The sequence below is a fragment of the Schistocerca nitens genome, chromosome 1 (assembly GCF_023898315.1).
Source record: "Schistocerca nitens isolate TAMUIC-IGC-003100 chromosome 1, iqSchNite1.1, whole genome shotgun sequence".
In the NCBI taxonomy this organism is placed as follows: Eukaryota; Metazoa; Arthropoda; class Insecta; order Orthoptera; family Acrididae; genus Schistocerca; species Schistocerca nitens.
In genome coordinates this window covers 888,027,125-888,040,937 of record NC_064614.1, presented here as the reverse complement: position 1 = coordinate 888,040,937, position 13,813 = coordinate 888,027,125, and the positions used below count along the sequence as shown (strand labels likewise).

At 44.3% G+C, this 13,813-nt stretch overlaps 1 protein-coding gene across 2 annotated transcripts in view; it reads right to left on the bottom strand.

Annotated features, from left to right (window-relative positions):
* LOC126264017 (kinase D-interacting substrate of 220 kDa) overlaps positions 1–13,813 on the bottom strand; it is a 403,196-nt gene that overhangs the window by 222,531 nt on the left and 166,852 nt on the right. The window lies entirely within an intron of this gene.

The following is a 13,813-nucleotide window of genomic DNA, read 5'->3' as shown; positions in this document are numbered from 1 at the left end:
TTCGAATCCTGCCTCGGGCATGGATGTGTGTGATGTCCTTAGGTTAGTTAGATTTAAGTAGTTCTAAGTTCTAGGGGACTGATGACCTCAGATGTTAAGTCCCATAGTGCTAAGAGCCATATGAACCATTTTTTTTTTTTTTTTTTGCTTTTGATGTCCTCCTTGCTCCGTTCGTCATTGGTTATTTTGCTACCTAAGTAGCAGAATTCCTTGACTTCATCTACTTCGTGTCCATCAGTCCGGATGTTCTCAAGTCTCGCTGTTCTCAAGTCCGCTACTTCTCATTACTTCCGTCTTTCTTCGATTTACTCTCAATCCATATTCTGTACTCATTAGACTTTCATTCCATTCAGCACATCACATTCTTCTTCACTTTTACTCAGGATAGCAATGTCATCAGTGAATCGTATCATTGATATCATTTCACCTTGAATTTTAATTCCACTCCTGAATCTTTCTTTTATTTCCATCATTGCTTTTTCGATGTACAGACTGAACAGTAAGGACGAAAGACTACATCCTTGTCTTAAACTCGTTCTAATCCGAGCATTTCGTTCTTGATCCTCCACTCTTATTATTCCCTCTTGGCTCTTTCACATATCGTATATTACCCATCTCTCCCTATAGCTTACCCCTATTTTTCTCAGAATTTCGAACATCTTACACTGTTTTACACTGTCGAACGCTTTTCTAGGTTGACAAATCCTATGAACGTGTCTTGATTTTTCTTTAATCGTGCTTCCATTACCAGTCGCAACGCCAGAATTGCTTCTCTCGTGCCTTTACCTTTCCTAAAGCAAAACTGATCGTCATCTAACACATCTTCAATTTTCTTTTCCATTCTTCTGTATATTGTTCTTGTCAGCAACTTGGATTTATGAGCTACTAAGCGGATCGTGCGATAATTCTCGCACTTCTCAGCTCTTACAGTTTTAGTAACTGTGTGGATATTTTTCCGAAAGTCAGATGGTATGTCGCCAGACTCATACATTCTACACACCAACGTGAATAGTCGTTTTGTTGCCACTTCCGGCAGTAAGGAGTCCACTAGAACAATTTTAATCCTTAACTGAATAGAGTCATTCAACGCCACACCTTGAGTTTCAAGCTCAATGTCTTTTTTTAACACCATTATCATTAAAAGCTTCCTTGCACTGGCCAACTGCTTAAGTCCCTGCACTATCGAAGTCGTTTACTACCTCTCTAATGGCCTCGAAATGTTCATTGTAAAAGAACACAGCTTTGACCCGTGTGCTCCAGCGAGTTATCCCTGTTCGGACGGTAAAGGCGCATTTGGTAGTTTTTCTTTGTAGGTCTTGACGCGAGCAGAAGCCTTTACAAACACTTTCTTTGTAGATGAAATCAGTTTATTTACATTCACGAACGTGGAACGTACTTCTTCAGCAAGGCAATGTACTCCATGAGCAAAGCACGTCACATGAATCTAATTGGAATAAAATGCTCGGAGGGCTTTGTGCTTTGATCATATAGTGAGCAGTATCTGAAATAAACACAAACACCCTTTCATTGCAGAAGATACTGGAAATATTTTTCTAATACCATCATTCACAAAGCTAGCGATCGTAGAACTATTTACTTTTTCAAGTTTTTTGCAAGTCGGTAAATAGGAATTAGAAGACTCTCCTTTTAAAGCACCAACAATTAAATTTTTAAATTTGCAATGTAACGGCCACAAGTGTCTGTAATTTAGTCAACTGAAATCCAAATAATGCTGTCCAAAGTTCATTGCGATTTGCTCCAGAACATTTACGTAAATTGTCGGTATGTAATTTTTACGCAATGTTGATTCGTCTGGTATATTTTGATTTAAGCAATATTAGCGCAGGAAGCCTTTGAGGATAGGATTTGTAAGTCTGTGAAGAGGAATATTGCTTGCAATAAATTCTTCACATAGATAGGCCTACATGTTAAACCGACTTTTTGTGTTATCTTTGGAGAAATCCATGCTACTGCAACTTGCTGTTGTCAGAAGTTGTCGTGGTTCGTTCTTCTGCATTCCTGCGATATGAAGACTTGTCTTGACATGCTGATCTATTTGAAACTTTTTTTTTTTTGCACGTAACATTTTTCTCGCAAACTCGACAATATAAAACAATTTCGTCATATGTAAATGTTCCGGAGTGGTCAGCTATCCACGAAACGACGTTTCTTTTTTCGGGCGGCATGGCGCACAACACGTTACACACTACACGTCGCAAACACTCTCAACTGTGTACAAATAAATAGAACTAAACTAAAACAATGGACGTGCGACTAAAAGCCTGCGTATTTAATTTAACTACTGCCGACGATACGGTATGACAACGGAGGCGATTAACCGGGGGCCCGGACGCAGGAGCATTGACTCTGCCTGCCTGTTCCTGTTCCTCTTCTGTAACGATTTCGCTAGGCAGTGGGCTCTCGGTTAGCGATTTCACGCAATTCTAAGTCGCGGTCAACCTGTGAGACGTCAAAACTTCATGGTGCTAGAGACCAGCCGTCTAAATTTTTAAAATATTGTTAACAAAGAGCAAAGATATGCCTCATCACTAGTTATTTGTCAAAATACGCAATAACCGGTGAAAAGCAGCCAAATATGCAAGTGCATATGCAACATGCAAATGCATGTAGTCCGGTCTCTAGTCGTAACAGTTCTTAAAATCCACGAGCAATAAGCAAAGTAGTAATTCATATTCATCGCTCCGTTCTATAATTTATTTCTTGACTTTTGCAAATGTATGAAGAGATACCTATGAGGATATCGGCTTCGTCTGCCAGAAGATTACATTTATTTGTCCTTCACCTCGATCTTTATAGCGCTGTCTTAGCCAAACGTGACGTTTCTAACTGAAACTTAAACAGGGGCACGAATCTGGGCAAAAAGATGACTTACTTTCCGCAGGACCAGTCCATTCTTGTTCTGAGTGCTGTGGTCCGCTACGCTGGTGAACGCGAGCGGGGGTGGCTTTTTCCTCCCCCTTTTTTTCCCTGGCCAGGTTTTCAGCGAGGCGGAGAAACTTCACACCTAAACGATTCCCAGTTCCGCTCCGGCGGTCGGCAGACGAGAGCGCCGACCCTGACAGCTTTTGTCTCGCCCGCAGGAAACAGCTTTGCGCCCGGCCGGTCTTGCGGGGAAGGCGGAAACGGCCGCGGTTATAAACTGCGCATGCGCGGGTCGTCACGTCACGTCAACCAGACTCACCTTTACGACCTCCGCAGTCAGGAGCACCTCACGCCGCGTCGCACAAGGCTTTAGACACTGTATCAAGCTGCCCTGAAACCGCTTTCTAGGAACATTTGTCGGGAGGAGAAAACAGTAGCGATTACAGTCAGTTTACAAAAACGGCTGCCACAAGCCACCAAAATATATGCAGAGACAATTTATCAACAATACTGTTCATTCTAATAGACTGGGGGGGGGGGAAGAGATATTTCGTGGAGAGGTCTGAAATGGGTGCCCATTTCATTTTGTGATGTAATATTACTGTTGTCTGAATAAGTAAAAGGAGGCTTCGATGAAAGCCTCAGAAAAAGGACCAAATCACGAGGATTGTCAGACAGTGAGTCATACTGCACTATCATTACCGCTTAAAGGCAAGTAGCCTGCAACCAGTGTATGTTTTACTGTTACTCAAACGTATTCAGATCTTTGTTATCAAGTGGAGAGATATCAACTTGGCCAAAACTGGGAACCACGCTTTGCGACATCCAACGTTGCTTTCCTCTTGCACTTGGATGACGTGTCTAACGAAAATTTGTATAATGTGGATGATTTAAAAACCGCTACGCGTGTTGTGGCTTTTTTACTAGTATTGTGGATAACTACGAAAATGAATAGGTCGGAGATGATGTAGCCTGGTGACAGCACATAGCCAACTTCCCCGAATATCAAATATGGCGCCAACCTCGGTGTTCCAACCGAAAGGACGGGTTATTAAGAACCGTCTAGCATCATCAACACTGCGAGATATTACGGTGGATTTTGGAATTTAAACTAGAATGTTGGGGGCAATCTGGTGGTCAAGAATTTCGCGGCAACACATCTCTCCCGTTAGAGGACCACAGAAAGAAATGAATTTTTTTCCGCTTGGAATCGAACGCTTTCAGGTTAATTGTCACAGCACTTGAGAACGCTGTTAACCTCTTCTGCAAGCAGATAACCATGTTAATGTAAAAAATGTTTTCCCTGCTGTACATATCTAATAGTTTTATTGTAGATTGTAGCAAGAGATTTGTCTCGGCTTGAAATCTATAACGGTGGAATTAATCGCAACTAAAAAATAAAAATACGTCTCTACATGATGCATTTTCCACGAACAACAGGCCCTGACAGAAACCAGTTCGTACCATTTCACTGAAGTAGGGCAGATATCATGAAATATGAAGTTAAAACCAGGTATACTATAACGCGTTTATAACACTTACAGTTCAACAAATATAGATTACAAAAAAAAAAAGATTATCGAAGAAACAGTCTTGACGTTTTGCAAACTGTTCTTATATAACAAGCATGAAATGATGATTTTACGAAACACTGCAAATATTTACGTCTGGAAAGTTTAACACGCTCGATAAGCACGCATGTAAAACGAATAAAAAAAGCGGTAATTCACAGTGGTATCAGTTCAAGCCACAAGCAAACGCTGAAATTAAGTTCTTTCTTTCTAATGAAATACTTCTGCAATAAAATTATTTATGGTTAATGAGGACTTTACGAAAAGTTCAAAGTTGTCCCCACAGTACCTTGAGTGAGATGAAGACACGACAGTGCGGTATGCTATCGTTTCCGTTTCTCAACGCTAACCTAAAGCGACATACATCGAGAGAGAGACAGTTAGCGAGTCTGCTGCTTTTATCGCTATTCCGTTTACACTGTACCGTGTAACAATGGAGGTTTGCATCGAACAATTAAATTCAAGAAATGTACGAAGGCTTAGCTGGCATCGACAGCCAAGTCGATACAAATCCTTCGCAAGTTCGCATTATACAATGTCACTACGTTTACATGCGACACATCTTCCGGAGGACGAAAGCCGAATTTTGGAAACCGTTTTCGCTGTCGTGTTTACATGTGAAGGCCTGAAGCGGATTTGCTAGCTCAGTTAAATATGGCGCCTGAAAGAACAGCTGTTACAGTTTGTGATTTAGTCAGCACAGTCGTTAATTGGACGAGGTGTAAACAGCTTCAGTCTAATATTTCTGCTTATCCTTCACTGTGCAAAATGTCATTCCGTTCATATCAGCCGAAAATTGTAAAAACAAGACGAAACCTGACAGTCCAAGCACGTTTCAAAACTGGTTGCGTTTACATGGGAGCGAAAATCGATTGCGGAATTGTAAAACCGGCAACCACAAGCGGATTTCCAGAATCGATTTTGAAGTGGTCACGTAACTAACCGGAAGCGGTATTGCGAAATCGGTATACGGAATCCGGGTTTTGGAGCCCCATGGAAACAGGATGTGTGTAACGACTAAAATACTCAGCTTTTATTCTGGGGTCCGGACATATAAGTTATCATTACAAAATTCTGGTCAGGTATGTTATAAGCGTATCATCCGAAAACGCAACAAAGTAGTGGAAATTCGTCTCTTCGACACAGGTCATCAAGAGCTTGCAGAAAAGCTCTCAATGGTAGAAACTGTAGTTCAGTTATGAACGTAACTAATTAAGGGAATAAATCAGCAGTTTAGTAATCGATCTAGATGCTTTCATTCACAAAATACGAACTTAAAGTACACGCAACTCTGCACAGGTGATAGACCCCAATTATTTTTTCGAATATTATTAAACACGATTCTTATTGATGTTCTGACACGTACTTAAAGGTTTCAATTTTCTTAAACAGATCTGCACTAAAAATTTAATGGATAGAAACCTAAATGAAAGAAGAAAGGAACTTGATGAGTAATACAGACACGTTGAGAAGTCTGTGTAGACGCTAATGAAAACAAACGAGTAATGGAATACCGATAAACGCAGTATCTTTTGCTTTCTCTTATTTATGTCTCGGGGGTTATGCCGAGATATAATTACAACGTTCTAGGATTGATGGAAATTCTCCAATTGTTTTAATAAATATTCACCTGGCGATCGTTCTCGTAACATCCAAATACTTTACATACTTCGCGAAAAAACGAATCTGGCAAACTACACATTCGCAAACGACAAAACGGCAACTGGTAAATGAAGTATTCGTGTTGGATCTGGGAACAGTTATTAACTCGGAATTATGAATCTGTGACGGAAAAACACGAAATTTGTCGAGATTATAGTTTAACGGAAGACTTTAATGAAGCACCTCAAAGATACAACGCGCGTTGTTACATCCTGTGGTGACGATGAGAACAGACCGAAGCTGTGAATGAACGCATGCCCACACGAATGCTGGCACACGCGCGAAGTTCGCCCCACCCTGACCTACCTCGTACACTGCCACCGCAAATGGACCAAGGGTAGCTAAGTTTGTATCAGGTGCTTCAGCACGCTCCGTGACTCAACTCCTAGCAACAGACTGAACGGAAATGCCGAGGAGTGGTTTGCGTAACGGGCTGGCATGGGAGCTGTGTACTTAACAAGTAGCGTCAAGAACATTAACTGTATCGGAGGCAGCGGCAGGTTTAAGTATCTAAACAAAGTAGACAGCAGAAGGTTTCACTACCAATACAAGGTGCAGAAACATTCTGCTACTTTTAAAAAAAGGAAAAAATACTGCTATTTAAATAAAAATTTTTGCTTGCATTAACTTTAGTCTACACATTAACTGACTGCTACACGTTTTTTTTTCCTACTTCACATCAGCAGCACAGCCTCACCAGTTTATGTTCCCAGAGCAGGGATAATGAAGACAGCACTCGGATCGTGGTTTCGTAGCTAGTGAACAGATAAAAGCATCACATTTTGGGCTCTGCCCTTCAAAATACCCGCAAATTATATGAAAATTACTTCGACTTGAACTGGAAGCAACTACTCGCAACTTCAACGCGCCGTTGCAGTTGCTCTCATTGACTTTGAATCATTCGCTGTAATGTGTTCCACATGCATCTAGGTTTTGTATAATTCAACTGTTCCTTCCGTGATGTCTACAACGGCTGGTAAGAGATTACCATGTGCGTTACAGTATAGTCTTGTTACAGTCGCCCAGTTCTGGGAATGTTTTGGACACATTTGCCATGGCAAGAAAGCTAGTAGTCTTAATTGGGCTGCATCTACGTGGCACGGGCGCTATCTTATAGCCGAAACTGGCGACAACGAGAATTTCAAGCTGTTGGTCCAGCGATGTGCAACTTCCAGAAAGAAGAGAACGAAATGTAGTATCTTTCGTCTCGAGCATTGGTCTGGGTGTAAGTGTGCTTCGCTGTGTGTGTCTACGATGACTAACATCTCAAACACACAGAATTCACGCTGTACGTGCGAATGATATGTGATATATATATTGACAAAACAAGTTGACTACTTGATGGGCAAGCAACCGGAAGAAAATAATAAGAGGTGTATCGAGAGTTCTTGGCAAAATAAAACTGTGTGCCGGATTGACCTGTAACCCAGAACGTTGCCTTCCGCCGGCAAAGCGAGTGAACTATCATGGCATGATTCAAGACGCCGCCTCGCAGCTTACTTCCGCCACAATCTTCCACCTACCATCCAGACTTCACCGAAATTATCCTGCACACCTTGTTGAACAAGCACTCGTGGGAGAGACGACATTGCGGAAAATCGCTTTACCAAAGACTGGGCAGGGGGTTGCCCCTGGATAATCTCCCATCCTACAACTCAGTGTGTGGGTAACTTTAATCTGCCAATAACTTTCAAAGCAACACACACTACTCTACAAAATTAGAGAGCCATTCTGAGAAAAATAATAGTCCGTCGAACACCTCTGAATTAGGGCGACAAGTGTCTCGTCAGAACCAACCAGTGAGTGAATGCAGCGAAGATAATGCGGAGAAGGTACACACATCCGGTATTGACTGTATTGAATCTCCGCTCGAATTTGCTCTCATTAACGATCCGACATTAGCCATAATATCCGTAACAGTTTCAGTTCCGAAAAATACTGAGAGCATATCCTTCACGTTTATAACATCACAAAGCTGACTTACCTCTTACGCCAGTAAATTTTCGCAAGTACAACTCCATAAGGAGAGCAGACTCGGTAGCTCAACTCGGCGACTGGAAGAAACCGTAGGCCCCGCATTCCGCACCCAACTTTCGCACCACGACCGACAAAACGAGGTTAAGAAAGCACCGAGTCTGCTGCAAACTTGTTCCGCGCACAGAGACGCGCGGTGTACGGCCGCGCACAAAGAGTCGCCGGCGGGAACACAGGAGAGGCAGCTCGGGCGCACCGAAGTTTTCCGCGGAAACGCGTCCTCTCACATTTGCGGTACGAGGCGGTCGTTTCAAAACGAGTTAATCCAGATTAGGGAGCGCAGAATGTAATAGCCGGAAATCAAAGCAAATGCAGATTAGGCTGCCGCGGCGCCTGCGGCGTGGAGCGGGCTGCGCTCGCGACTGGCGGCTGGCGGCGCCAGGAATAGAAGCGGGCGGGTTGCGGCGAGGCGGCGCGCCCGTGCGGCTGAAGCTGTGCGCGAAGGCCGTCCGTCAGCGCGCCGCCTCGCCTCGCCCCACGTCACGCGCGCCGCTCCATATCGGGCCCGCGCCGCTCGCCGCCCACGCACTCCCGCACACCTCCCTTCACCAGCAAACCAGAGCACTGCGTCCCCTCCTCTACCCGAGCAACCCCTTTTCATAAGATAACAAGTTCCCACCATCTTCTTCTCCTGTAGCTCTACACACCGTGTCTGGGGACAGCTCGCCCGCATCTCGTGGTCGTGCGGTAGTGTTCTCGCTTCCCGCGCCCGGGTTCCCGGGTTCGATTCTCGGCGGGGTCAGGGATTTTCTCTGCCTCGTGATGGCTGGGTGTTGTGTGATGTCCTTAGGTTAGTTAGGTTTAAGTAGTTCTAAGTTCTAGGGGACTGATGATCATAGCTGTTAAGTCCCATAGTGCTCAGAGCCATTTGGGGACAGCGCCTTTGCCTAGTAATTAAAACGTCTTAGGTCCCCGGTTCGATCCCAGCATCTGCTTAAATTAGAGTTGTAAAACTATCGTATGCTACAGTACACTATTATAAATAAGCGTGATCTACGGTAGTTCCCCTAGCAGCTTTGGTCAGTTAAGATGGTAACCGCGTTACTTGCATGTTAGGTGTGTTGCATACCTCTCGGGCGTTACTTACACTTCTAGCCATTAAAATTGCTACACCAAGAAGAAATGCGGATGACAAATGGGTATCATTGGACAAATATATTATACTAGAACTGACATGTGATTACATTTTCACGCAATTTGTGTGCATAGATCCTGAGAAATCAGTACCCAGAACAACCACCTCTGGCCGTAATAACGGCCTTGATACGCCTGGGCATTGATCAAACAGAGCTTGGATGGCGTGTACAGGTACAGCTGCCCATGCAGCTTCAACACGATACCACAGTTCATCAGGAGTAGTGACTGGCGTATTGTGATGAGCCAGTTGCTCTGCCACCATTGACCACACGCTTTCAATTGGTGTGAGATTTGGAGAATGTGCTCGCCAGGGCAGCAGTCGAACATTTCCTGTATCCAGAAAGGCCCGTACAGGACCTGCAACATGAGGTCGTGCATTATCTTGCTGAAATGTAGGGTTTCGCAGGGACCGAATGAAGGTTAGGGCCACGGGTCGTGACACATCTGAAATGTAACGTCCACTGTTCCAAGTACCGTCAATGCGAACAAGAGGTGACCGAGACGTGTAACCAATGGCACGCCATACCATCACGCCGGGTGATACGCCAGTATGGCGATGACGAATACACGCTTCCACTGTGCGTTCACCGCGATCTCGCCAAACACGGATGCGACCATCATGATGCTGTAAACAGAACCTGGATTCATTCGAAAAAATGACATTTGGCAATTCGTGCACCCAAGTTCGTCATTGAGTACACCATCGCAGGTGCTCCTGTCTGTGATGCAGCGTCGAGGGTAACCGCAGCCATGGTCTCCGAGCTGATAGTCCATGCTGCTGCGAACGTCGTCGAACTGTTCGTGCAGATGGTTGTTGTCTTACAAACATCCCCATCTGTTGACTCAGGGATCGAGACGTGGCTGCACGATCCGTTATAGCTATGCGGATAAGATGCCTGTCATCTCGACTGCTAGCGATACGAGGCCGTTGGGATCCAGCACGGCGTTCCGTATTACCCTCCTGAACCCACCGATTCCATATTCTGCTAACAGTCATTGGATCTCGAGCAACGCGAGCAGCAATGTCGCGACACGATAAACCGCAATCGCAACTGGCTACAATTCGACCTTTATCAAAGTCGGAAACGTGATGGTACGCATTTCTCCTCCTTACACGAGGCATCACCCCAAAGTTTCACCAGGCAACGCCGGTCAACTGCTGTTTGTGTATGAGAAATCGGTTGGAAACTTTCCTCATGTCAGCACGTTCTAGGTGTCGCCACAGGCGCCAACCTTGTGTGAATGCTCTCAAAAGCTAATCATTTGCATATCACAGCATCTTCTTCCTGTCGGTTAAATTTCGCGTCTGTAGCGCGTCATCTTCGTGATGAAGCAATTTTAATGGCCAGTAGTATACATAGCTCGAAGGTGTAGCTAAATGTTGCAAATAAAACATCTCTCATTTTGATAGTGGTTTACATTTCACAACATAGTGGACCTTATTTTCCGAATAGCCCTCATACATTCTCCTAGAAACTGGAAGTTTCTAGAAACTGTGTGAGGATTTATAAAGGACTGCATAACCTATGGATTATTTTTGTTCTACTTAGTTATCCTCCAATGTGTTAGTTAAAAATAAACAATATTTATAAAAAACACCACCCGAAAAGGCCTTGAAGGGCATGCGGTACCGACCGGCCGTCGTGTCATCCTCAGACCTTAGGCTCACCGGATGCGAGTACAGAGGAATTTGTGGCCAACACGCAGCTCTCTCGGCCGTTGTCAATTTTTGTGGCTGCATCTCAATCAAGTAGCTCCTCATCTGCCTTCACAGCGGCAGAGTGCACCCCACTTGCCAACATCACTCGGCAGACCCATACAGTGACCTGTGCAAGTGCTAGCCTAAACCGACAGCGCATAACTTCCGTGATCTGACGGGAACCGGTTTACCACTGTGGCAAGGCTTCAAACAACATTTATAGGAAAACTGAAACTATGTTTAAATGGAAATGTAACGATTTGAGGTATGGGACCCTCATTCGGAAACGACCGGGTCTAAAGTTCTAAGAGAAAATTGTCCTCATACCTCCGACTGGAGTACATGGCCAGTGCTGTTGTTGCTAAGATCGTTGGGTAGCCAATTTCTGCAGGTGGCAGTGTAAAGCGAACAAGAAAAAACTGTCCAGTAAATATGGGTCCTATAGTGCACGGCTTAGGAGCTATAGACACTTGTTCAGTAGTAGAAATGAGTTTCACACTAGCACAGATGAACAAGCGCTCATAGCTCTTAGGGAATGCATTTCAGGGACCAAGTTTTTTAGACTTTTTGTCTTGTTTTGGTCGATGCTAGCATTTCTGAAAGTTGGCTACTCCTACAGCCTTAGCACCAACAGTACCGGTACAAGTATTCCACTGTCAGAAGTATCACAACGATTTTCCCTTATAACTTTCGACTTTGGCGTTTCCGGACCAAGGCCCCTACCTCAAATTGATCAGTTTTTCCCTTCCCCATCATTCCTGAAAGTTTGTGACATCATCACGGAATCAACTTGAATACATTGCTGATTATTTCTATAAAAATACTATGGGGTAATACATTGCAATTATCCCTATGGGTCGGACCGAGAAGACGTGACAAAGAAAAATATTCGATGACGACCGACATTAGTGTCAAATCCATAGTTTCCAGGGTTGCTAGACTTCTTGGTGAGAGTCACGATGATGTTTCACCCCTAGATTTAGTATTTAGCTTGGAACCTCCTGGTTAGCGTTGCTGACTCTTGGTATGGAATCTCTGATTCGATTCCCAGCAGGGTCGGCACTAGGTGTGTGTGCACTCTCATTGTCATTATTTGATCATCGAAGCGCAAGTCGCCGAAGTGACTTCAAATAAAGAGAATTTCATTGCAGGACGTATACACAGCCACTTCGGTTGCACACTTTCTTTTTTAAATTGTGCAACCGAAGTGGCTGTATATACCTCCTGTAATTAAATAGTGTACGGTTGCTGTCTCACAGCCAATCAAATGCTTAAAAATTTAAAGAGAATTTCACCAGAGGGCCGAATGCTCACAAGCGGATTTCTGGGCAACCATGCCACATGCACATTTCATTTCATGTCACACACAGAGTTTGGGCTAGGATAGATGAAGGGGGGGGGGGATGGGGTGCAGAGACAGTGACGTATCAGCATATCTCTGTAACGCCTGAGGAAGTATTTACCAAAATTAACACACGTATAACTTACTACACGGAAAAATATACTGAGAGAGTAAGACATCCCTAGCAGTTAAGCCCACCTATCGCTGAGGGTTTGGGGTGAAAACGGTTGAAAAGAAGTAACAAATAAGGACACCTGGATCAATTTCAATCAAATTTCCTACAAGCCTAACTCATTACTTGTATAAAAAATACCAATAAGATACACCTGCCACCGCTAGTGGTGGGAGTGACAATTAGAAGCTGTGATATGTAGAAACGTCCCAAAACGAGATTTTTTTTCTGCTATAAGTAGTTGAATTGGCATACCACAGTTACATTTAACGTCCTCTATTGAATCACTTGGTGTAAAACAGGGAAGAAACAGACAGTACTCTCGAAACGACAATTAATTACTGGCAGAATTACAAGTTTTCTCCGAATTCACAATTAACTGCAAGCAGGAATCCGCTAGCTATGCGGATGAAATATGTCTCAAATGTTTTAAATACATGTCTGAAAATACATGTAACATACGCATATCCAGGCGAAGCCGCGAGCAAAAGGCGAGTTTTGACTAAAGAGCGTGTTAGCAATGGCTGCCGAAGGCCGGTATAAGCAGTCACACTCGCTTCGTCAACGGCCTTGCCAATGCCAGTCGCTTTCAAACGCAACAGGACTGCAGGACTCGTTGCTGTCAGCGAATTCATGTCGATTTCAACTCCTTTCCGAGCGAACACTACTAAGGAATTACAGACATGTACATTTGGACCGTGCACCTCGTAACTGCTCCTAGCGGCACACAAGGCTGCAGGTATTCAGCTGGTCAGAGAACACAGAAAGTGAACCGCAGCTGGTTGGAAGGTATAGTGAGGTCCGATGAGTCGCAATTCTGCCTCTTTTCAAATGATGCAGGGCATCGAGTACGCCGACAGCGCAGTGAGGCGTTTAATTCACAGTCTGTCGATTGCGCAGTTCAGGCCGGGACTGGACATTGTCACGTTTTGGGGATGTTCTTCATACCCTGGCATGGCCCAGTCCATTCAGGTTAACGTTGACATGAATTTTCTCGGTCACCAGTCGCTCTTTCTTCGTGATATATACACTATCTTTATTTACGAGATTATCCGTGTTCACAGAGGTGTACGCACGAGTTCCTGATAGCAGGAGAGCTCAGGCACGTTTTCACACGTCGACTGGGCCGCTAAATCAGCCGATTTTAATTCCAGCGAAAACATCTGCTTCTTTCAGCTACTGTTCCGAATGGCGCTAATCAACATCCCCGCAATTTGGTAGCGGTACACGGTCTAATCTGTGATGAGCGGCGTCAGCAAGGTATGGCATACCTGAGGAAACTTGAGCACTCGCATCCTCACCGAATTAATGCC